This window comes from Syngnathus leptorhynchus, chromosome 18, assembly GCF_054491065.1.
Source record: "Syngnathus leptorhynchus isolate UIUO chromosome 18, UIUO_Slep, whole genome shotgun sequence".
In the NCBI taxonomy this organism is placed as follows: Eukaryota; Metazoa; Chordata; class Actinopteri; order Syngnathiformes; family Syngnathidae; genus Syngnathus; species Syngnathus leptorhynchus.
The window spans coordinates 6,073,314-6,096,537 of NC_141212.1; the positions used below are offsets into that span (position 1 = coordinate 6,073,314).

General features: G+C 41.6%; 1 long non-coding RNA gene across 2 annotated transcripts; it reads left to right on the forward strand.

Annotated features, from left to right (window-relative positions):
• Positions 1 to 1,590: 1,590 nt before the first annotated feature.
• Positions 1,591 to 22,288, forward strand: LOC147042619 (uncharacterized). 2 transcript variants are annotated; one of them, XR_015069070.1, is made up of 4 exons: positions 1,591 to 1,799; positions 2,001 to 2,171; positions 3,125 to 3,234; positions 22,270 to 22,288. It is a non-coding gene; the product is annotated as an uncharacterized LOC147042619 (long non-coding RNA). The 2 variants fall into 2 exon arrangements; XR_015069069.1 differs by lacking the exon at positions 22,270 to 22,288 and having other exon boundaries at positions 1,595 to 1,799; positions 3,125 to 4,646.
• The last annotated feature ends 936 nt before the right edge of the window (positions 22,289 to 23,224 follow it).

Consider the following 23,224-nt stretch of genomic DNA (forward strand, 5'->3'; position numbering starts at 1 on the left):
GCCATTCACTTTTTGAATGAGTTCCACTGTCACTATTTCAAATAAAACTAACAGCCGGCATTATTGTCATATTCAATAACAATCAGTCATCTATTCACTTTCCTACTGTGGGATTATATAATTCAATCTTTAAACATTCTTTTTACCCGCTGAGCTTTCACAGGGTCATGCAGAAGGAAATATTGGAATGGCTGCTTGACATTTTCTTTTCTGCTGCTCTCATTAACGAGATCAAGTCGATATGCAGATGTATTGCTTCATCTTGAAAGTTATGATAAATCTCATTGTTTGTACTTCTATGTATGAGAATGAAAAGAAAGACACACATTAGTTTTATTCCAAGGCCAGTGTTGTTTATTCTATTAAGAGGTAAAGAAATTGTTTTTTAAATCATACAGAAATTTGAATATTTGGGCTTTTTGTATTATCAAACTGACAGATGCATACCTATCAAACTACGCCGGCTCATCTCAAGGTCAAAGAAGATTTTCGTGTTAAGCAAGAGGGTTTTATTTAATATGATGGTCATATCATGCTGAGTTAGCCTTTAAAGCCAACCGCCTTGACTTTCTCAGGACGACTGATGAGAGACCACAGTCAAAAGCTTACGGAATGGCCGAGTCAGCCGGAGTCAGTCTTTCCCGTTATAGCTTCATATACGATATAATTTAAATCTCGCATAAACAATCATTATCTCCACCCAGAGAGATTACCCTGCTTCATGTGTGCGGGCCTTTGAGGCAAACCCGGCTTTTCCTTGTAGCCTACATCGCAATCTTTACAGGAAAATAATTAATGCTAATTGGTTTGGGTGTCCCTGCTGTCTTTGTGTTTTCAATAACATTAATGAACACACAAAAGTTGCTGTTCCCAGTAAGTTTTGGCGTCCAGAAAGCCCAATCTTAGATCTAACACTTCATCTATGATAATCGATACAAATAGTGGAACCTTTAATGTCAAATCTTCAAGTGACAAAAGGAGTGTGACCACTATAGTAGACTGAATTAAAAACATCTATTTACAATTCTCCTTTCTTAGGGAAACATCAGCAGCGAGTCTTTTTTGGGCATGAATTATGAACAGGCGAAGCCTTAGTTGGATTGTGTTCATTATGTCTAATAGCAGGCAGCTCGGTGGCGCACGGGATTGCACGTCCGCCTCACAGTTAGGAGGGTGTGGGTTCGATTCCACCTCCAGCCCTCCCTGTGTGGAGTTTGCCTGCACTCCGGTTTCCTTCCACATCCCATTAACATGCTTGGTAGGCCGATTGAAGACTCTAAATTGTCCCGAGTGCAGATGGTTGGTCGTCTCAGTGTGCCCTGCGATTGGCTGGCAACCGGTTCAGGGTGTCCCCCGCCTGCTGCCCGATGATGGCTGGGATAGGCTCCAGCACGCCCGCCCCCCCCCGTGGGCACAAAGCGGTTCAGAAAATGGATGGATGGATGTCTGATAGCCTTTTGTTTTCTTTTGTTCAGACAAAATTGTTCTAACCTTAAAACTTTTCCGACAGTTCCGGCAGCAGAGGGCGTGACCCACCTGTCAAATATCACAGGTTGGTCACGCCCTCATAGTAACAACAGCTGAAAAAGATGTGTCACGTCACGTGACACTCTCTGACTGTCGCTACGAACGGCAGCTACTCACCTGTGTCAAATGAGCGAATCAGGGCGTGTACGCACTGCTCACCTGTGCCAGAAGGAAAGACCGGATGGGCAAAGACATCACCTTCAGCAGCACGGGAATACAGAGCAAATACAGAAAAGTACCAAAAAGAAACAAAAGATCTGAACAGACAGCCGGTAAGCTCACAAATCCTCCTTATTGCCAAGACAAATGACTTTCTGCGCTGACTGGAAATTCAGACAGCGAGGGCGGAAGGGTCTGATGCACTTTGACATATGCAGCAGCAAATATGGCTGCCCGCGGGGATGCTACGATGGAACTAAAATGTCCTAAAATTGAATTTAATTAAGACTAATATTTGTTTGTTTGTCTTTGAGGTATTTCACCAAACTTGCAGACGGGTGAAGAAAATAAATGGAAACAATGGTTATTGAGTGGAATCCAGTTCAAGTTCAGTTTGGTGCAATCCTTCAAGTGTGGGAAGAAGTAAAATGCTTGACACTGACTAAGGCGGAAGTTGCTGCCGAAACTGTCGGAAAAGTTTTAAGGTAAGATATAGAAGGTATTTTGTCTGAACAAAAGAAAACAAAAGGCTAGGAGAAGCCTTACTGAGCAAATCCTAAGCATGGAACAGGTTTTCGAAGAGAAAAGTACGCCTAAAGCTTCTTAATTAACTTGCCAAAGCTTATTTGTTTTTGTGTTTAGTGCACTTCAGCAAATGATTAATTCCTCGTTTATTCATAAACCCATGAGTGAAAGCTTTTCCAATGCTTGGTAATTAATTTTCTGATGCTGCCCTGAACTTCTTGTTATTCTTTACAGGTTCAAGCATTTGGTTTAAAAATTGTAACTTTTTTTTTTTTTTTTTACCACTCAGGGAATTTCCTATCGCCGTAATAGAAAAGGAGATTGTGGGACAGCTAGATTGAGTATTGTCGTTAACCTTTTAGATATGTGTTGCAGAGTGCAGTACAGTATATATTTTTTGAAAATGTGAAGGTCACAGTGTTGGCAGTTGGTGCTTTATGTTTTCGCTTAATAGACAGATTTCTTGATAAAGCTGCTTTTGACCTGCTGAGCAAGAATCTTTTGAATAAAAGTGAAAAAAAAAATATATATATAATTTTTATTCAATAAGAATGTTAAAAATCTGTATTCATCATATTAGAAGCCTTAAAAGAAATTCCTTATATATTATATAATATTATATATGTTAAATACCTTAAAGGAAATTCCTACTGACAACCTACTGTAGAAGATGAATATTATGGAACGGTTATTTCCTTTTGCTCCGTGTGATCACGATGACTTGAGAACCCCGGAATGTGGTCTAACAGCCCATCGTCTTGCGTTCTCTTCATCTATTTCATTTGGGGCTGATTAAGGGCTTCACACAGCGATGGCGGACGAAGCAAGACCAATGTGCGGCTGGATGACGATTGATTTCAGAAGCCATCTTTGTTTCATCCCGTCTCTGATACCCTATCTGTCTGTGTGTCAGCCTTCATAGAGCCATGTGAGATCAAGATGCCAGACTGAGCCGTGCTTTGAATCCGTGGCAATGGGGCTGTTCAATCACACACCAGATAGGAAGAATGCCCTTGCGGAGCGGTAAAACTTTTTTGTTATTGTTAAAAGAAACTCTCAAGTTCACATCTAGGCTGCCTTTGTACTTTGTACTAAAGCGTTAAGAGCTGAAAATACATTCAAGTCAAGACAGAGAACAGAGCAATAATGCCTAAATGTCATTCAAGTGAGTTCTGAGTAAAGAAATTGAATTTCTTCCTACTTAATATGCTCAACAGACACCGGAATCACTGACAATGAATTGGACTGCTTGAATCAAAGTTTGATCCAGTTCCAACAATTTAATGAAACAATCCATGTGCATTTGTTACAAAAAGACACACCATTATTCAACGAAAGCCCTAATTGAAGTTAAAATGCTGCAACATTTTATCACAAAAAAAATTACAAAACCTTTCTTTGTTTTTTTATTTTTTAATTGGAATTTTCCTCAGGACAATTAGTCAGTTTTCGTTGAGCTTCACGCTTTGAAGTTACGTCAGGAATGCTTGCCCTCATGTTTAGTCAAACAGCAACAAAGTATTGCTTTGCTTACTGATGTCTTAACTTTCTGAGACATTTGAAATCAGCAGCCCCCACTTGTCCAATGTGAAGCCGTGCGGACTGATTTGGCAGGAAATCTTTGAAATGGTAATAAGGTCAAGGCGAAGCAAAGGTTTTCATGAGCAACACTCTGGATCACAAAAATCTAATGATGGGCTGAAGTTAGCAGAGATTTTTTTTTTTTTCTGTTGACTTCATTCGTATACCCCGTATAGTTTGGATTGATTTCATGGTGTCATAGCAACATTTCCCATAGCCCCATTAGAATCTGGAAGTCATCAGTGCACCTTCATATCTCGCCGTGAAATGATCTCACATTATAAACATCGCCCCCCCTCCCCAAATAAGTCACACTGTTCAAACAAGCAAAGAGAACTACTCCACTGACTCCAATTGTCTGGGTCTGAGCTGCACTGACGCTGCACTTGACGATTTATTATAGGCACCTTTCCCCGAGTGACCGATAAGCATTGTGATGGATGCGTGATTTTTACCGTGCCAAAATAGCTTTATCTCTCCCCTCCAAGCTACTATCTCGACCAAGCTGATGAGCTGTGCTTATTCTCTCTTCTCTGATTTTTTTTTTTTCTTTCCCTCCCCGCTTCTCTCTGATGGCAACTACTCTAAGCCCTTTCCTCCAAAGAGCCAATTTCAGCAGGAACAAATGTATTCTATTATTTACTGACTTAGTTTTCTATGCGCTTTGTGGATTGTTTGATTCTCCCTACTTTATTTGTGACTCTTTATCTGGATGTGTTTTTCAACAATGGCATGTACATTTCGATGACTTGACAAGCACGACATTTGTGCGGGAGTCTCATCCCTTGATATATTTCATGAGAAAAAAATAAAAAACAAGAGGAAAAGGTTGCCAATAAATTGCAATCAAGTTATGCCACAAGAGCTTTTGTGCATATTTTATAAGTAACACAAAACACATTTCAAGGATTTTCTACTAAATAGTGGATTAATATTTGTGCAATATCCAGTTAAATTCTGCCTTTAAGCAACAACCCTTGAAAGTTTTCCTTGTTTGCATGAAAATCCCACAATGCCTTGTTTTCGTGAGCAGAATGTAGATTTGATGAAGACTGCCATAAAATATTTACTTCATATATAATTGAAGATGAAAAGCAGAGTGATGTATTTTTCATTCCACTTGAATGAATGTTGTTTTTATTTTCTAAGATTGTTTTTATTTTACAGCTTCATCTCGATTTTGTATTGTGTAAACGTACACAAATTAGCATGCAAAGTAACACCAGCAGGCATGTTGAAAGGTTTTGTTTTTTTTATCTCCTAGTTATGCCTTTTCATTATCCCGCTTCCAAATATCAAAAGGTTGTGAAAGGTTCAAGAACTGCATAAGTGTGTCCCTGAATAAATCCAAGTTCTGCCCCACATTTTTTTGACAGATTGTCCGCTTCACTCATCATGAAGTGCACAACAAAATCCAAACATTGCTAGGAAGTCTCTGTGTTGAATTTGATGAGATCTCCTCAAATCTTCACTACTCTTGTGATTGCATATTTGGGATTTCCGGTTGAGTCCCATGATAACAAAACAGTTTTTTCTAGTAGATGTAAAAAAACAAACAAACAAAAAACAGATCCAGATGATTTTATTTCATGCAGCCACTTGACGAACCTGAATACATTCAACAAAAACTTTTTTTTGGGTGGTGGTTACTTTGTCTATATAATGTATCTTCATATTGTGTGTATATTTATTTACCTTAAGGGCATACTCATCAAATGCATATGTTAGGGATATTTACAAAATTGTATGGGAATCTAGAACAATAACATGAAAAAGACATTCCTACTTTGAACACAAAATTGCCCTTTACATCAAGATATAAACAACTGTTTAAACAGACACTCTAATCTGTGCCTCCTGGACCTCACTCGTGCCAGTGTCGTAATCCATCCTTCTGTGCTTTCACATACACACTCGTCAAATTTAATTTCAAAGTTTTTCATCTGCCAAATCCAGATGCATTTCGCGGCTTAGACTCTGGGATCACGATGTGGTTTGGAGAAAGAGCTGGTAGGAATACTATGTCATTAGTGAATGGCAACACACTGGGTTTACGTTTCAGTCTGCCATGAGTCTCCAAAAATGTGGGCAGTTAAATAAAGAAGAAAATATTGTATATCGCTGGTGTCAGGCAAAATACTTGGATCTCCCAAATCACTTCTCAGGAGTTGGTTCAAATATTACTATATATAATATATATATATATATTAGTATACTCTTCAAAAATTTTAAATTGAAATTCACTTGGCCTGACTCCAGCGATACGTTTCATTTGAATCCATTCAGGCACTTGAGTCTCAAACTAAATTAAAAATTCTGAATAAATTATGTTTAAGAAGTTCTGTGTCTGCAGCAATTTGTAAGCACCATAAATTCTTTTTCTTTTTAGTTTGTGAGATCAAAGCCATTTGGAAGTCTTCCAATTTGCCTTCATAACTACTAAGTGTAATAAACTGTATTTTCTTGGACGAATTACTAATCTGAGAAAACTGAGCAAAGATAACACCAAGTGTGATTCATAATATGTTACATTTGGCTGGTATGCTTTCTTTCACTCAGTTACACTTCATTTACACTTCAAAATGAAAGTTATTCAAGCAGGAAATAACCGGGTCACTGATTTTCTAACCATGATGAAACTGTGTTGTCAAAATGATAAGAATTCTTACGACATATTTTATTCTCACTTTATTTCACTGTTTATTTATCTTGGAGATGATAACAGCAAGACTTTCTTTCGTTTTCCATACTCACAGTTAAGAATGATATGAGACTTGTTTAAAGGTAAGGATGCAAATGTATGCATATTTTATAATAAAGATAGAAATAATTACTGCAGTCAATGTGCATGATCAGCTGAAGGAAACTGATGTGTTTGTTCAGTTGAAGTTCAATAACAATAGTTCCTTCGCTTGCAGGCCAAATAAAAGTACAACCATTGAGAAAATGATTGTTGTCATGCGGTTGAACAGCTTCGAATACATTTATATTCATAAGACTCAAAAAAAGAAAAGAAAAAAAAGCTTCAAGTGCATCTCTGACTAAATGACAGAATTGTTTGCGCGTGTCCCTGCCTAACTTCCTTTCGGGTACATGCCCACTTGAGCATGTCTACAATGTCCAAGCGTGGGGGCTACGACGGTCACTCGGTGTGTGGTACTCTGCGAGATAAACAGGACATGCTCGGAAAAGTGGGATGATGGCCAGTGGACACAGCTGAGGAGGCAGCTGTGAGGAGGACAAGCAGTGGTAGGAGGGGAAGATGAGAGAGGGAGGGGGGGAGGAAAGCAGCACACTGTGGAGGGCAGAGTGCCCTGACAACCCGGAGTGGGAGCTCTCCAAGCTTGACAGATGGACGGACAGAGCTGCACCCTGCTGACAGGCTCTGACTCGTGATGCCAGGGTGAGGGGGGAAAAAGGCAACTTCTTATTTTATGAGCAGTGTTGCCACTGTTACTTCGGAAAAAAACAAAAAACAAATATCACAACATAGAGGACTCAATCAACGTTGACCATCTGTTAGATTGCTTCAAAATATGAAAAGTTAGCCCAGAGTAATATTCAATGTTGATTAAAATTACTTGCACTCATTCAAATTAGCATTTTGAATATGATACACTTTCAACTTATTTCCACACTCTGTGCTATCACAAATAGAAGCCACTCCATCCTTGGTCGTCATGGTAACAATAGCCAGACTCAACCTGACATTAGACAGACTGCCTTCACAATGGATTACTCTAATCTTGGTGAGACAAGAAAAGTAGTAATGTTTACTAATAAATCTATAAAGATAATTATGACACATGTTGTGGTCAATTGTTATCTATCAAACCTATTTGGGGGATTTCCCTTTTTTTTTTTTTTTTAACTGACTTGCTGAGAACTTCAATTTGAGGTGTAAAAACCAGTAAAACACCATTCACACCTCTCCTAGTGTCCTGCAGGGTTAGCGGAGAGGAGTACAAAGCTGTGAAACAGAGAGTGGAAATGAAAAAGGAGGCGTGTGGGAAGAAAATAAGGAGAACTGGTGCAGTGATACCATTTCAATTGATTCCATGAGCAGTGGGGCCACATCCCGTCACACTTTTCCACAGCTCCCGGCTTTCGCTAGAACATATGAGAAGACCCTTGACTTCTTTTTTTGTTCCTTGGTTTCAAGTGAAAGTATTTTCATGGCGGCTTTTCCGTGCCCATCTCTTATCTTCCACCCTGTCACAAGTGTTCAGCTGCAGGGTGAGCTTCGGCAAGGAACCTGAACTTTTTTTTTTTCTAGACTGAAAAACTGGTACTTTTTCTTCTCCGCCATCTCGGCTGTATTTCCTCCCACATCAACAGCTTCCATTTCACTTTCAGCTTCGGTTAATGACTCCTGCTCCCAGTCACCTTTTTCTGTCCCTCACCGTCTTTTGTTCTTCCTTCTCCCGCTCGCTTTTTTTTTTTTCCTTGAGTGCCATTTGATGAGGCCTGAATTGAGAGCGTCTCTATATCGGTGTCGTGCAGCAGTGCAGCCAGGAGTGGATGTCAAGGGAAGAGACAGGCCCCCTTTCACATTAAATATCATCTGACACCTAATTTGCTCCACCTTCTACAACGATGATGGGAGGAAGCGGATGGGACTGTTCTCTTGCTCACAGAAAATATTGTCCTCTCTTCTCTTCTTCTTCCCACACTTTTGTTTCACCAAGTGCAGTGGACTTAATGGATCAAGACAAAAGCTGTTCAGAGCTTGTCGATTTTTTTGAGAACGGTGAAGTAATGCGGTCAGACTTATACCAGCAGTCACACATGGAACAAAATCAAGCGAGAGTGCAATCGTGCCACTGACAATAACTGAAGAAATGCCCCTCCCCCCTTCCACACCTTCAACCCATTTTGCCCCCTTTGCCTGCTCTCTGTCGCTAAGTTGTCACCCCTCAGCTTTGTCTCAATACATCACATGGCTGATTTGGCAGTCAGATCATAGGTTCACAGTAGAGCTACAGGGCAGTGGCCAAGAAAATAGCACTTTGGGGCAGGCTCGGTTGCAGATGCAAATTGAAAAATGAATGAGACCCGACAAGTCTCGCTGGGAAATCAATCTCGTGGAATTGGTTTCCAATATGGAAATGCTGCGAAGATGATCACCTGGAAATATATACGGCAAACCTCTGATGTTTCATTTCTGAGCTAATAAATTGGATTGTCCTTTGGGATAGGAAACCTGGGTAGTCAATATTAAGCAAAAGCTTATTTTGAATCCACAACGGCTATTAAAATTATCTTTATCCTTCACACCAAACTTTTCATGGTTGTCATGTATTTTGCCAAAGACCTTACACGTCTCAGTCGAGTAATTTGCATTCCCAGTGTCAGTTTGACAGTCCCACAATGAATTCAAATGTCATGCACATTGCATATGCATAAATGATACTCTGGAAGCACATTTCACTGCCAGAAAGCTCAACAATTCAGAAAAACAGAGAGGACAACCACAGGAATATTGTTGGGAAAATATACTTAAAAGCCGACAAATATTTGATATTCTCTGTTTTCTTCTGCGGCATCACTAACTACATCTATTTTAACTCATTCATTGCCAACCCAGTTAATATCGTTGATGTCTATAACCGTCAATGGCACTGAATGAGTTAACATTTGACCTAATGCAGGGGTGTCAAACTCGTTTTTTTCCTAGGCCGCATCGTAGTCATAGCTTTTTTTGGAGGTCCATTATGACTGTCAACCCAAATAAATGTATGAGCATCTCATATACAGTAAAACTTCAAAACAAACTGACAAATATCTCATTTTCAAATCAGACGAGTAAAAACTCGTCAAATATTTAAAAAATACATATATTCAAAGTGAAGACAATTTGCAATTCTACGTATTTGATGCACAATTTGTCTTTGCGGGCCACATAACATGATGTGGTGGACCGCATCTGGCCCCCGGGCCTTGAGTTTGACACCTGTGACCTAATGTGTTTAAATATACGAAATTTTCAGAGAATCTTGATTTTATCTTCCATCTGCCATACTTGTAATTTATTTCCATTGACAAAAAAAAAACATGCTAGTGACCAGAGCTAGCACTTTTCTTGGCCATGATATTATTAACTCCTTTGATGCCTTCTGTTGTTTTCCTCCAAGCGGCTGTGATTGTCAAGCAGTCATCCCCCCCCCTGGCATGCTCCACTCTTCCAAACCACCCAGAGAGCTCACCCGCCCTCAAAAGCATCAATGTCTGGGAGTTCATAACAACACCTCCCCACCTCTATCTTAGCCATTTGTTTCTGCCACTCTAACACAGACATAACTGCTCTTAATCTCTTAGAGGGAGTCAGCCATTCTTGGCATTCTTCACCCAATCCATCACAAGCTCTGTTGGAAGGAGCACTTCCACAACGATCCCCCACTGTGGGTCCCAAACCTGTGGCACTTGCCTCGGTTGCATTTTGCGTCTGAGTGCAGGGTGGAACTCTCTTGTTCCTTTTTGCCATTAACCTTTATATGGGACATGTAATAATGTGACCCTTCAATTTTCCTTCTGTACCTTTTTCTTGGATGGTTCTGTCACATATTGATGCCAACTGAAGAAAACTTCATTGGGGCTTTTATATTGGAAAAGCTTTTTACTATCTCAAGAGTGACAATAATACCCAACGCCAATAATTTGCTCTGTGACCATCTCTGACTTTTGACCTCCCTGTGGTGCAGACGAAGCAAATAAAAGAGTAAGAATGACAGGTCTCTCATCAAGCGGACATTTATTCTCATGTCTACAGTCTCTATAGAGTTATAGACTATGTGTGGATTGGTGATAAATGCGCGAGACAGCATGAAAGGGGGTGGTAGAAAGACATTTCTTGGACTGTGTCAAAAGCGGTTAAATCACTGCACATTGGAGCAAAGTGGCACTTATAGCACATAAACGTCACTTGCAATGAGTCAGGCTTGGGTGGCCGGCATAATATCCATTTTGATGTGTTGTGTGCGTGTGTATGCGTGTGCGCTCGTGTGTGTTGTGGGGACTCAAATCTGTATATGCAATCACATGGTCTCATTTAGTTAACAAACTTGAGTCACAGTCATGCAAATCATAAAGCTTTTGTCTGACAACTTGTTTTGGAAGCGAAATGCTTTAATATGGCCTCAGAGGGGGTGTAATTTGCATTTTATATTCATAAATGGAGTAAATATACAAATGCATTCTCAGCAGGGAAATTTTTGCTGTCCATTTAAAATGACATCACAGTCTCATGGTTGTTGTTGGATTCATTTGATGGATCAAGGGAGGTTGATCTGGACCACGCTCACATGAAACTGCTGTTACAGACAAGATACTGCGGTTGAGTGACATTGAATGACAGACACGACGACATCTTGAATTGGCATCATGAAATTACATCGAAGTGTGAGGCGTGTGATTTTTCCAGACAAGTCTTTTCTCTGTTCTCTTTTCTGCGATCTCTGGTGGGAGCCGCTTAGATGTAAACAGAAGACTGAGGAAGCTTCACTTAAAAAAATATAAATATGGAAAAGTCTTTTGTCTGTTTTTTTTTTTTTCCTCCATAATTGTTGAATGTAATATACATTTCAAAAAAGATTACAAATTCTCAAAATATAACAATGTTCTTCTACAGGAGCTAAATGTTGATTTACAAATTTGACAGTGTAAATATAAACAAACAGCTTGGAAAAAAAAGATTCCCTCAAGAGACTCCGGCAGGATGTCAAGAGCGATGGCTTTGCCAGACTTATGTTGCTGTGGTTGTGGGGTAAGCATCTGTACGGAAGCTCAAGCACGTGTGTGCATGCTGTTTATTAATGAGCACACATGTTTGCGAAACATCTGCTTTCCTTTCCACTATAAATGCTTATATCATAAACCAAGGTTAAAATAACTAATTGAGTAAGCCATTTGGAAATAGTTAAAGATTATACTAAGTAGCATGTTTAACACATGCACAGATTACAGCCACTGTTAAATAGGTGATCATTTCCTCACATTTTCTTACATTTTACAGAAAATTAATCTCAAGAGAATGAAAACTACTGCAACTGCCACAAATATCATAATAATTTACAATTTTTTTATAATTATGAGGCGCAAAGTAGTAAAAATAGTCTATAAAATGAGCTTCATGTAAATACGAAAGGCGTTGAACCCAATTAGAACCGAAGAAAAGTGAATGCAAACCAGTGCTCCTCAATAGAGTCAATTATAATAAGAGTGTGTGAGGGGGAGGTCAGATGAGCCATTTGGGACTCATGTTCACCAGAATTGAGAGTATCACACAGCAAGTGCCCAGGCCATATAATCACGGGGCATTGAGAAGTGGACTTTAATTGGGAGCAGATTCTGTTCATTTTGACTTCAATTGACCAGCAAATGTAGAAGACATTACTTTGGATTTGATTCCTTATGTGCCTCAAGTTTGTTCTTACTCAGTTTATGAATTGCTGCGAATATCACATTTGTGCTTATTGTTTAAAGTTGGCAATTATTTTTTGCAGTAATATTAACATATATTCAGTGTTAATTATATTATGTTCATATTTCATCAGTCGGAATGAATATTTCTCCAACATGACGAATCTTCATATTATCCCTTTATAAAAAAAAATATTTTTTATCTTCACTGGTTAGTAAACTCGCTTTAAATGAGTGACAGTTATGTCATCACATAAACGTCCGGATGGCAAAAGGTGATTTTTTTCAATGGCAAAAACTAAACAAAGCTTTATTTGACATTTATTAATTTATTTGAGCCTTCTTCTCTACTACCAGAGTTGAAACTGTCAAAAAGTTGTTTTTACTCTTTGTGCTATTGCTTGTATGTGTTGTGGAATGTGTCCAGTCACCGTGGGACAGTGGGAAACGTAATTTCGATCTCTTTGTGTGTCTTAACGTGAAGAAATAAAACAGACTGAAAAGAAACAATCACATGATTTTCTGTTTGATTGACATTGACCCCTTTTGACCCCCCACACACACACAAACACGTACACACAAAAAAAATCCATACTTTGTTTAGAAGTATGACTACCTGTGCCATTTGTCCGTTAATCACATTCTTTCATATTCCCCCTTCTTCATTTTGCATCTCACTTCACCACTACTCCATTTGCAGGCCAAGGGTTCTATTGATTTACACCCCTAACATAATCACTTCAGTAACATTTCCCCGGCAGGTGCTTTTTTTTTCTCCATGATTCATAGCTAAGCAGTGAAATCTCTAGGTTGCTACTAATGAACCATAAGGTCAGCCTTTAATCATCACCTGCTTGTGTCGTACAAGCACCTGCCCTTGCTGATGCAAAGCAAAAGAAAATAAAGATGCAATCTGTTGCAAGATGAAGCCCGTCAGAAGGGAAAAAGACATGTTTACGTTCAGAATGTCAAGGATCATCTTTGTATCATCTTCTGTCGGAGAGGTAATAGTAATGACGAGATGATATCAGCACAGCTTGATTGAAATTGGTGAGCCAATTTTGGGACGGAAATTTGATATGATAAAGCTTTCCTGTAGTCCAGCGACCGGATTGTCAGATCACAGTTAAACAAATTTCGGAACAGCTAATCTAATAAATTGTTTAGTAATCAGCAGCGGAAAAAAATATTTAGTTTTCTAAATTTACATGTGTAAAATATTCTGGATTATTCTGGAAAGCCAACTATAAAGGACTAAAACTTTCATATGTCCCTTTTACTAAATTTGTGTCAATAAATTGGGTGCCGACCAAATCAGATGAAGATGTTGAATTTTCACTCAAATTGAAAAAGAAAAAAAGACTACAGACAAAATAAATGATTAATTAATAATAAATAAATAAATAAATAAATGAATAAATAAATAAATAAATAAATAAATAACATTCAATATAAATAAACGGAAACAACAAATATGAATGCTGTGTCAGAGCGGGTGCAAGAATGCAAACAGGAAGAAGTTTTTTTTGTATGGACTCGTCATTGCTAAACCAACAATGAAAGAAAAATGGGAAAATGGTTATTTTGAGATGACTAATAAGTGTGAAAGCATGCTTGCGTACATGCTTTTGAACAGTGAAAGGAAACCAGAATATTTGACAAACAGAGCTGTTAATGTGACCACTAAAAGAAAAAATATACCACCGACAAGTTGGCTAATACAAAATTCTCCAGCATTTGTCTCTTTCATTATATTTTCTCGATATAAAATGTTCCATTCACAATCACATTGTCTGACCCCCATGAAGCACTTTAATATGAGAAAGTCTTTGATTGAAACAGTGTGTTCAGGGCCCTGGCTGGCTCAGCTAATATCTTCAGTCATTCACAACTGCTGTGCAGCCATCTGCTTTCTCTCAGGTTTAAATTAACCCGTGCTGTGATTCACCCTAAAATAAATGTAAAAAAAAAAAATAGAAAATTTGAAAAGAAAACATACCATTAAAGATATGTACCAATATCTAGATGGTTATTAAGTATAACATTGAACTGAAGTATTTTTGGCCTTTGTTTTAAATGATACCCTCAGTGTGGAAAATATTTTCCGTTGAATATTTTCAAGAGCTGTCTGGAAATCTAAACGTGAAAGGAGCAGATGTCTACAATGTAGTCCCATTGAATACAAATATCTGACTGAATAAGCAATGTGGTTTTTTTCCTCTTCAAATGGTCCAAATTTCCAAAGGGCTGTTGCGGACACAAACCGTTTACGGATATGATTTGAGGCTTAATTTTGAATTGCTGACAACCTAAAATTTCAGTACTTGAAATATCATTCCAAGCTAGAATACATTTATACAACTCTTGACTGATCCATTCATGAGGTGCACTTGATTATCGGGTGCACTGTCTAATTTTGAGAAAATTAAGGATTTTAAGTGTGCCTTATAGTTTGAAAAATACAGTAAAGCTGTGCAGCCTGATAAAGTAGTCTAGTTGCAGTAACTCCTGTAATTTCTGAACAAACGCCGCTACTTTTTGCACAAGCTTTGAACCCTGTGGCTTATCAATAGATTTTTCAGGATTTTGGAAATACAGGTAATAGAAATGAGGATATTTAAAACACCTGCGTTTTATAGTCCAGTGCGGCTTATATATGGACAAAACAGGATTTCCCCCGAATTTTAGCTAATACAACTTGTATTCAGTTGCCGCTTATACTCCATAAATTACAGTAGTCTGAATAAACAGTGTGGTTTATTAAAAGCAACAAACATGATACAACATATCGGATTTTAAATTTCCCTTAGAGAACAATGATTATTTCCCTCCAATCCAACCTTTGGTTTTCTAGTGGACATTTTCAATTAATCAGACAATGAATTTTTTCCACAGAACGAACATTTCTTACACAATAGCACAGTTCAGGCAGAACAACTCTATTGTACATTCAACACAAAGAACTTTAAGTGAGTCTCCGGAAGCTGTGAATGTGAGTACAATATTGGCCTTGAAATGAGTTTTGAATGCCGATCTTGCACCTCATCTGACAGAATGAACTCTCATAGCTCCAAGAGGCAATAACTGGTGAGATTTCCCCAAAGGTTCTGATGTTGGCACTGAAATTAATTGCACAGTTCTGAAGATGTATAAAAGCATTTGCGTTGTGATTAAGGAAGCCCCGAACGCCATCTCCCTGCAGGTTTAAACTGACGTTCGGTAAACCCACAGCGCCGCCCGCATGATGGCCTTGGAGCCTGACTGACATTATAAAACACACCGAGAGAACCAGTAATGCTTTCATCCAGTCCAATCACAATACTCAGCATGCATCTCGTTGCACAGACTGTGTGTTTGCGTGTGGGAGGGGGGAGAGAAACATGTCAATATATCAAACAGCACAAAGAGTTAGACAATGCATACTGTATCATTTATGATAACGTGTGTTACGGAGGAGCGACAGCAAAAAGCCTTTTGAATGAGTCTGTCAATGGTAAGACCAGATAAGAGAATATTTACGATAGCATACACACCATCTGACTTGTGTGTCAAAGCAAATGGAGCTGTTGCGTGATTTTAATCGTTCTCCTGTGTCAAACGTGCTGCCGCAGTTTCTGGGCGCTTTAAAATGCTCAAATGACAGCAGCGATATGATGGAAAATGTAGAGAGTTGTGATATCGGGATTTTTTTTTATGACACTGCTTTCAAATTTATGATGAGAATGTGCACAGCAATGTCATTTACCATCAGCTCATTTCCTCTCATTTAAGAGCGTTTCAATCAATTCTTGAGAACAAACTTCAGAGAAGGATTTGAAATTGGTTTTCTTTTGCCGATTATCATATCACTTAGATCGGCATCCTATAATATCAGCCTGAGATATCCGCATAACATGCTTTCCACTCGTTTTCTACCGCCCACGTTCATGTCATTAAAAAGATTGAATTTACTATTTGAATGTTTTCACTTAATGTAATTAATAGGATGGTAGAATTTGAGTGTAAACAACATATTTTTTAGCTCTGTAAAAGAACAGCATAGCCTTGGGTCTGCATTGTACTCAACTGACTGACATTTCCTGACTTTTATCTATTTTCCATTTATAAGAGTGTTTTCATTTACAAGGTCTCTTTGGAAATAAAGAGCTCTTTACTTGGGTTTGCCCTTGAATTTTCCAGTTGATCCCCAGCTACGTCTCACTACAAATTTGGCTTTAATAGCATTACTGGGATTATGTTGCCGCAACTGCCTGAACACTTACGTTAGAGCACCAGGTAGTAAAATCCATTTCGAATCACGTGGGAGAGAAAATATATATACAATTAAAATATTACATTGCGCCTATAGCGGGGTAGCACTTCACTCAACTACAGAACCCTCAAAGAAGGCTACCGGAATTTTTTTTATTTTTGGTCTTTTCCACCCGTGCTGAAATCTTCAAAAACTTCACAAAAACATTCCGCAATGTCAACTTGAAATAAGCCGACACCAGAGTGGCACTGAAAACAAAGACGAATCAAGGGAATGAAAGTGACACTGTCTACACAAAGAGTTCTGACGACTCGTAACTTTGCTCCAGTGTTCCTACTCGGCATGCTTCAAGGTTAATTGTGTACATGGGGACATTTTGTTGCGCCATCCATTAAGTTATGATATGTAACACATTTTTTTTAGACACTATGTTAACTGCTGACATTCCTCTAACGCTTGAACCATAACGGTGGTCTACACAAGATGAGACACCTAAAACAAATCCAGGCACCTCATTTATCATATATCGGTTGTCTCATGGCGGCCATTTTGTGACAAGCTAGTTTTTGCTCAGAACTAAAGCAATATTCCATTCAGAGATGATCTCAGTTGGCACTTCTCAGATGTGTGACATAAATATGAGAAACTTAAGATATGGAGATGTCGACTCAGACGTTACGTTCACACACACTGAGTTCTTTTCCTTTGCTTCACTTGCCAGAAAATTTTTCCCACCATTTGCTAATGATTGAGAACCTTGAGACAACAGGCTGCCATTTTATTTTTTAATTTATCCCCCATGTTTGTTTCCTTGCGGCACTTTTCAGCACACATTAGTTTCCATCCAAAAAAGCAGCTAAACCCGTCACCTTTCATAATGCTTAATAAATGGCCGCCAGATTGGAAAATAATTTCACTCTTTTTGATTAGTTAATAACACGGTGCCATTATTTAAAAAGAATATAAATTATTTTCTTAATGGAGCAAGTATTTTCCATCAATTTTTTTCATGCCTATGCCACATTCTCTCCATATTGCATCCAAGAGTAAGATTGACAGAATAATGGAGAATTAGCCTTCACCTTCTTCACCTTCATCTTCTTCCGCTTATCCGGGGTCGGGTCGCGGGGGCAGCAGCTTTAGGAGGGACTCCCAGACCTCCCTCTCCCCAGCCACTTCCTCCAGCTCATCCCGGGGGATCCCAAGGTGTTCCCAGGCCAGCCGAGAGACGTAGTCTCTCCAGCGCGTCCTGGGTCGACCCCGGGGTCTCCTACCGGTGGGACATGCCCGGAACACCTCCCCAGGGAGGCGTCCAGGAGGCATCCTGATGAGATGCCCGAGCCACCTCATCTGGCTCCTCTCAACGTGGAGGAGCAGCGGCTCTACTCTGAGTCTCTCCCGGATGACCGAGCTTCTCACCCTATCTCTAAGGGAGAGCCCGGACACCCTGCGGAGGAAACTCATTTCAGCCGCTTGTATCCTGGATCTCGTTCTTTCGGTCACGACCCATAGCTCGTGACCATAGGTGAGGGCAGGAGCGTAGATCGACCGGTAAATCGAGAGCTTTGCCTTTTGGCTCAGCTCTCTCTTCACCACGACGGACCGGTACAGAGTCCGCATTACTGCCGACGCTGCACCGATCCGCCTGTCGATCTCGCGCTCCATCCTGCCCTCACTCGTGAACAAGACCCCAAGATACTTGAACTCCTCCACTTGGGGCAGGATCTCATCCCCGATCCGGAGAGGGCATTCCACCCTTTTCCGACCGAGGACCATGGACTCAGATTTGGAGGTGCTGACCCTCATCCCGACCGCTTCACACTCGGCTGCGAACCGCTCCAGTGAGAGCTGGAGATCACGGACTGAAGAAGCCAACAGCACCACGTCATCTGCAAAAAGCAGAGACGCGATGCTGAGGTCCCCAAACCGGACCCCCTCAACGCCTCGGCTGCGCCTAGAAATTCTGTCCATAAAAATTATGAACAGAATCGGTGACAAAGGGCAGCCTTGGCGGAGTCCAACCCTCACTGGGAACGAATCCGACTTACTGCCGGAAATGCGGACCAAACTCTGGCATCGGTGATACAGGGACCGAACCGCCCTTATCAGTTGGCTCGGCACCCCGTACTCCCGAAGCACCTCCCAGAGAACCTCCCGAGGGACACGGTCGAACGCCTTCTCCAAGTCCACAAAACACATGTGGACTGGTTGGGCGAACTCCCATGCACCCTCGAGGATCCTGCCGAGGGTGTAGAGCTGGTCCACTGTTCCACGGCCAGGACGAAAGCCACACTGCTCCTCCTGAATCCGAGGTTCGACCTCCCGACGGATCCTCCTCTCCAGCACCCCTGAATAGACCTTACCAGGGAGGCTGAGGAGTGTGATTCCCCTGTAATTGGAACACACCCTCCGGTCCCCCTTCTTAAAGAGGGGAACCACCACCCCAGTCTGCCAATCCAGAGGCACCGTCCCCGATGTCCACGCAATGCTGTAGAGGCGTGTCAGCCATGACAGCCCCACAACATCCAGAGCCTATAAGAACTCCGGGCGGATCTCATCCACCCCCGGGGCCTTGCCACCGAGGAGTTTTTTGACTACCTCAGTGACTTCGACCTCCGAGATTGGAGAGTCCGCCTCAGAGTCCCCAGGCCCTGCTTCCACAATGGAAGGCGTGTCGGTGGAATTGAGGAGGTCTTCGAAGTATTCCCCCCACCGACTCACGACATCCCGAGTCGAGGTCAGCAGCACACCATCTCCACTGTAAACAGTGTTGACCGTGCACTGCTTCCCCCTCCTGAGACGCCGGATGGTGGACCAGAATTTCCTCGAAGCCGTCCGGAAGTCATTATCCATGGCCTCGCCAAACTCCTCCCACGCCCGAGTTTTTGCCTCAGCAACCGCCGAAGCCGCGTTCCGCTTGGCCATCTGGTACCTGTCAGCTGCCTCCGGAGTCCCGCAGGCCAAAAAGGCCCTATAGGACTCCTTCTTCAGCTTGACGGCATCCCTTACCACCGGTGTCCACCACCGGGTTCGGGGATTGCCGCCACGACAGGCACCAACAACCTTACGGCCACAGCTCCGGTCGGCTGCCTCAACAATGGAGGCACGGAACAAGGTCCACTCGGACTCAATGTCCCCCGCCTCCCCCGGGACGTGGAAAAAGCTCTGCCGGAGGTGGGAGTTGAAGCTCTTCCTGACAGGTGATTCTGACAGACGTTCCCAGCAGACCCTCACAGAGCGTTTGGGCCTGCCAGGTCGGACCGGCATCTTCCCCCACCATCGGAGCCAACCCACCACCAGGTGGTGATCAGTTGACAGCTCCGCCCCTCTCTTCACCCGAGTGTCCAAAACATGCGGCCGCAAATCCGATGACTCGACTACAAGGTCGATCAACGAACTGCGGCCTAGGGTGTCCTGGTGCCAAGTGCACACATGGACACCCTTATGCTTGAACATGGTGTTCATTATAGAAAATCCGTGTCGAGCACAGAATTCCAATAATAGAACACCGCTCGGGTTCAGATCGGGGGGGCCGTTCCTCCCAATCACGCCCTTCCAGGTCTCACTGTCATTGCCCACGTGAGCATTGAAGTCACCCAGTAGAACGATGGAGTCCCCAGAAGGAGCGCTTTCCAGCACTTCCTCCAGGGACTCTAAGAAGGGTGGGTACTCTGAGCTGCCGTTCGGTGCATAGACACAGACAACAGTCAGGACCCGTCCCCCCACCCGAAGGCGGAGGGAGGCTACCCTCTCGCTCACCGGGGTGAACCCCAATGTGCAGGCGCCCAGCCGGGGGGCAATAAGTATGCCAACACCTGCTCGACGCCTCTCACCGTGGGCAACTCCAGAGTGGAAGAGAGTCCAGCCCCTCTCGAGAGGACTTGTACCAGAGCCCAAACTATGTGTGGAGGCAAGTCCGACTATATCTAGTCGGAACCTTTCTGCCTCACACACCAGCTCGGGCTCCTTTCCAGCCAGAGAGGTGACATTCCATGTCCCTAGAGCCAGTTTCTGCAGCCGAGGATCGGACCGCCAAGGTCCCCGCCTTTGGCCGCCGCCCAGCTCACTATGCACCCGACCCCTTTGGCCCCTCCTATAGGTGGTGAGCCCATTGGAAGGGGGACCCACGTTTTCTTTTCGGGCTATGCCCGACCGGACCCCATGAGCGAAGGCCCGGCCACCAGGCACTCGCCTTCGAGCCCCACCTCCAGGCCTGGCTCCAGAGAGGGGCCCCGGTGACCCGCGTCCGGGCGAGGGAAAACGACGTCCATTTATTGTAATCATCATCAGGGGTCATCATCAAGTATTTTCCATCTATTTTTTTCATGCCTATGCCACATTCTCTCCATATTGCATCCAAGAGTAAGATTGACAGAATAATGGAGAATTAGCCTGACTATACAAATCTCCTGAAGTCACTCAGGAGGGTACAGCACAGCCAAATGACATTGAAAGCAATTACCGTATGTTTCAACACTCTTTTCAGAGGAAGGACTCTGTCTCGAGGACCACTCACCAGCCATATGAGATTGATTTGGTTCACATTATCCTGCCACACCGCAGCTCCTCATGCCCTGCCATGTTATATTTTAGTTGGGGGATAAGCTACGACTAAGGATGATGTGCAATTCAAGTGGTGGTTCTAGCTTGAATGAAGTACTAGTCAGGAAGTCACACTGATTGGAATCAGAGGGTCATGATAATACAGACTAATAGCGGAGTGAGGCTAGGCGTGGTTCCTTTGCTTTTTTGCCGAAGTGACTTATACCGCAGACCAAGTAAGAACAGTAGTCACACACGGGCTGTGTGGGAAAACAGTCTGCTTTGCATCTGTTCGGCAGCTTGCGGGATGAGAAGGAGGTCACGGAGTCATCAGTGCCCCAGGGATGATGTCATCCTGCTGCGCTCTGAACCTCCTATTGCTCCTTGTGCACGTGTCCGCCGTGCCTCTGAGAATAGACCTCGTCACACCGTCTCGCTGAGTCAGCAGTGTCGGAGTTCTCTGCGTTCTGAGCGTTCATGGGTTGTCAGGCTTGTGATTTAATTCAATAGATGATTGACAAATAAAAACGGTTTTTAATCATCTGTTCACTGGTTTTTTTTTTTTTTAAAGTCATGTTTGTATTTGTTGTCAAAGGGAACGGATGAATCTCTGGAAACAAAACCATGCTGCCAAAAAAGTGGAATTGTATAAATGAGTTATGTTGGTATCTATTAAAATGTATAAAAGTGTAGTGTTTGGTGGAGACGCGTCATGTCGTGCCAGCTTTCCATTAATCACACGCATGCTGCATGATGAAACTTTTGTTACCATGGATTTTATGTTTGTTTGCACAACCCCTGATCCAACTTTTACTAAGATGAGAAAAATTCTGTGTGTACTTGTTTGTAGCTAAATGTATGTTTTGGAATATATTTCTTACTTCTAGCGGCTTGAGGAATGTAAGTTTCCATCTTTGAGAGCTGCCAGAATTAACTCTAAAAGGTAGGGGCAGTATAAATAAAAGCTGTAAAAAAAACTGAAAGATCCACGAAGGGGTGGTGCATCAAAAGCTGCACATTTGTTTTTAATTTCACACAACGATCCCTGAAAGCAGATCAGAGAAATTTCACTGGAGGACTAAATTGGCACCTAACAAGGTCTTCCCCTCCTTCTTCACCCTCTTCTGTCGTTCCAAAGAATAATATTTTTTTCCTTGGAAAAGAACATGTTTGATCAGGCTTTTATACGAGACAAGGATAGTCACAGAAAATGCCCCCCCCCTCCCTTTTTTTTTCTTACCATGGTTGCTTTCCGTTCATTACAGCTGCTCTACACCGCTGAGCAAGGAGTAAAGAAGAGGAAAAGTCTCTCCACCAACGGCTCAGATGTGGGCTACCATGCCAATCGTGGCCTCGATTCTTCATGTGAAGGGTCAAATTATATTATACTTGGTTTCTGCTATGCTCCTTGATCCACAAAGACAAGTTGCCCGCTGGTGGGAATCCAACTAAAGTATGTGCAACCCAAGGAACATTTAGATATATTTTTGGCAAAAGCATTGGAGAGGCTTGTTTGAAAAAAAAAAAAGTTTGTAACTGCCGGTGGATTGAGAAAGAAGGGGCCATCCCCTCATGATGCAGGAGAAAATACTCTAAGGTCTCTGTTCTTTGTTCTTATGTGGAAGCCTCAGATGATTTACACCAGGGGTTAGGGCAGGGGAATTGAATGTAGGCGAGCTCAGAATTCCAACTGCATTATGCATTTCCTTTGTTTTTGAGCGTCACTCACACATTCTGAGGATGGACAGTAGAGAGTGCTTTGTGGTCCAGATGAACTCCTTGGAGAAAAAATGGACAGGACCTTATTTCCTGCTTGCATTGTCCATGTGCATATCTATCCTGTTTATCCGACCTGAATACAGCACAGAAGAATGAATAGCAACTGCATCATGGTGACATGTGTTGAATGTGGGAATTTTTGGACTGATAAGGACGACGTAACCTTTCCTTTGTTTGTTGCTGCCATTTTCGAGAGGCTCTGACTGCAGGATGTCTAGCAAGGGGCCAGTAAATAATAATAATATTAATAATAATAATACATTTTATTTAGAAGCGCATTTTAGGTCACTCAAGGTCACTTTACAAAGAGTTAAAACAAGTTAAAAACAAATTCGAACAATAATAATAATAAAAATAAAATTATATATATATATATATATATATATATATATATATATATATATATATATATATATATATATATATATATATATGGAGGCC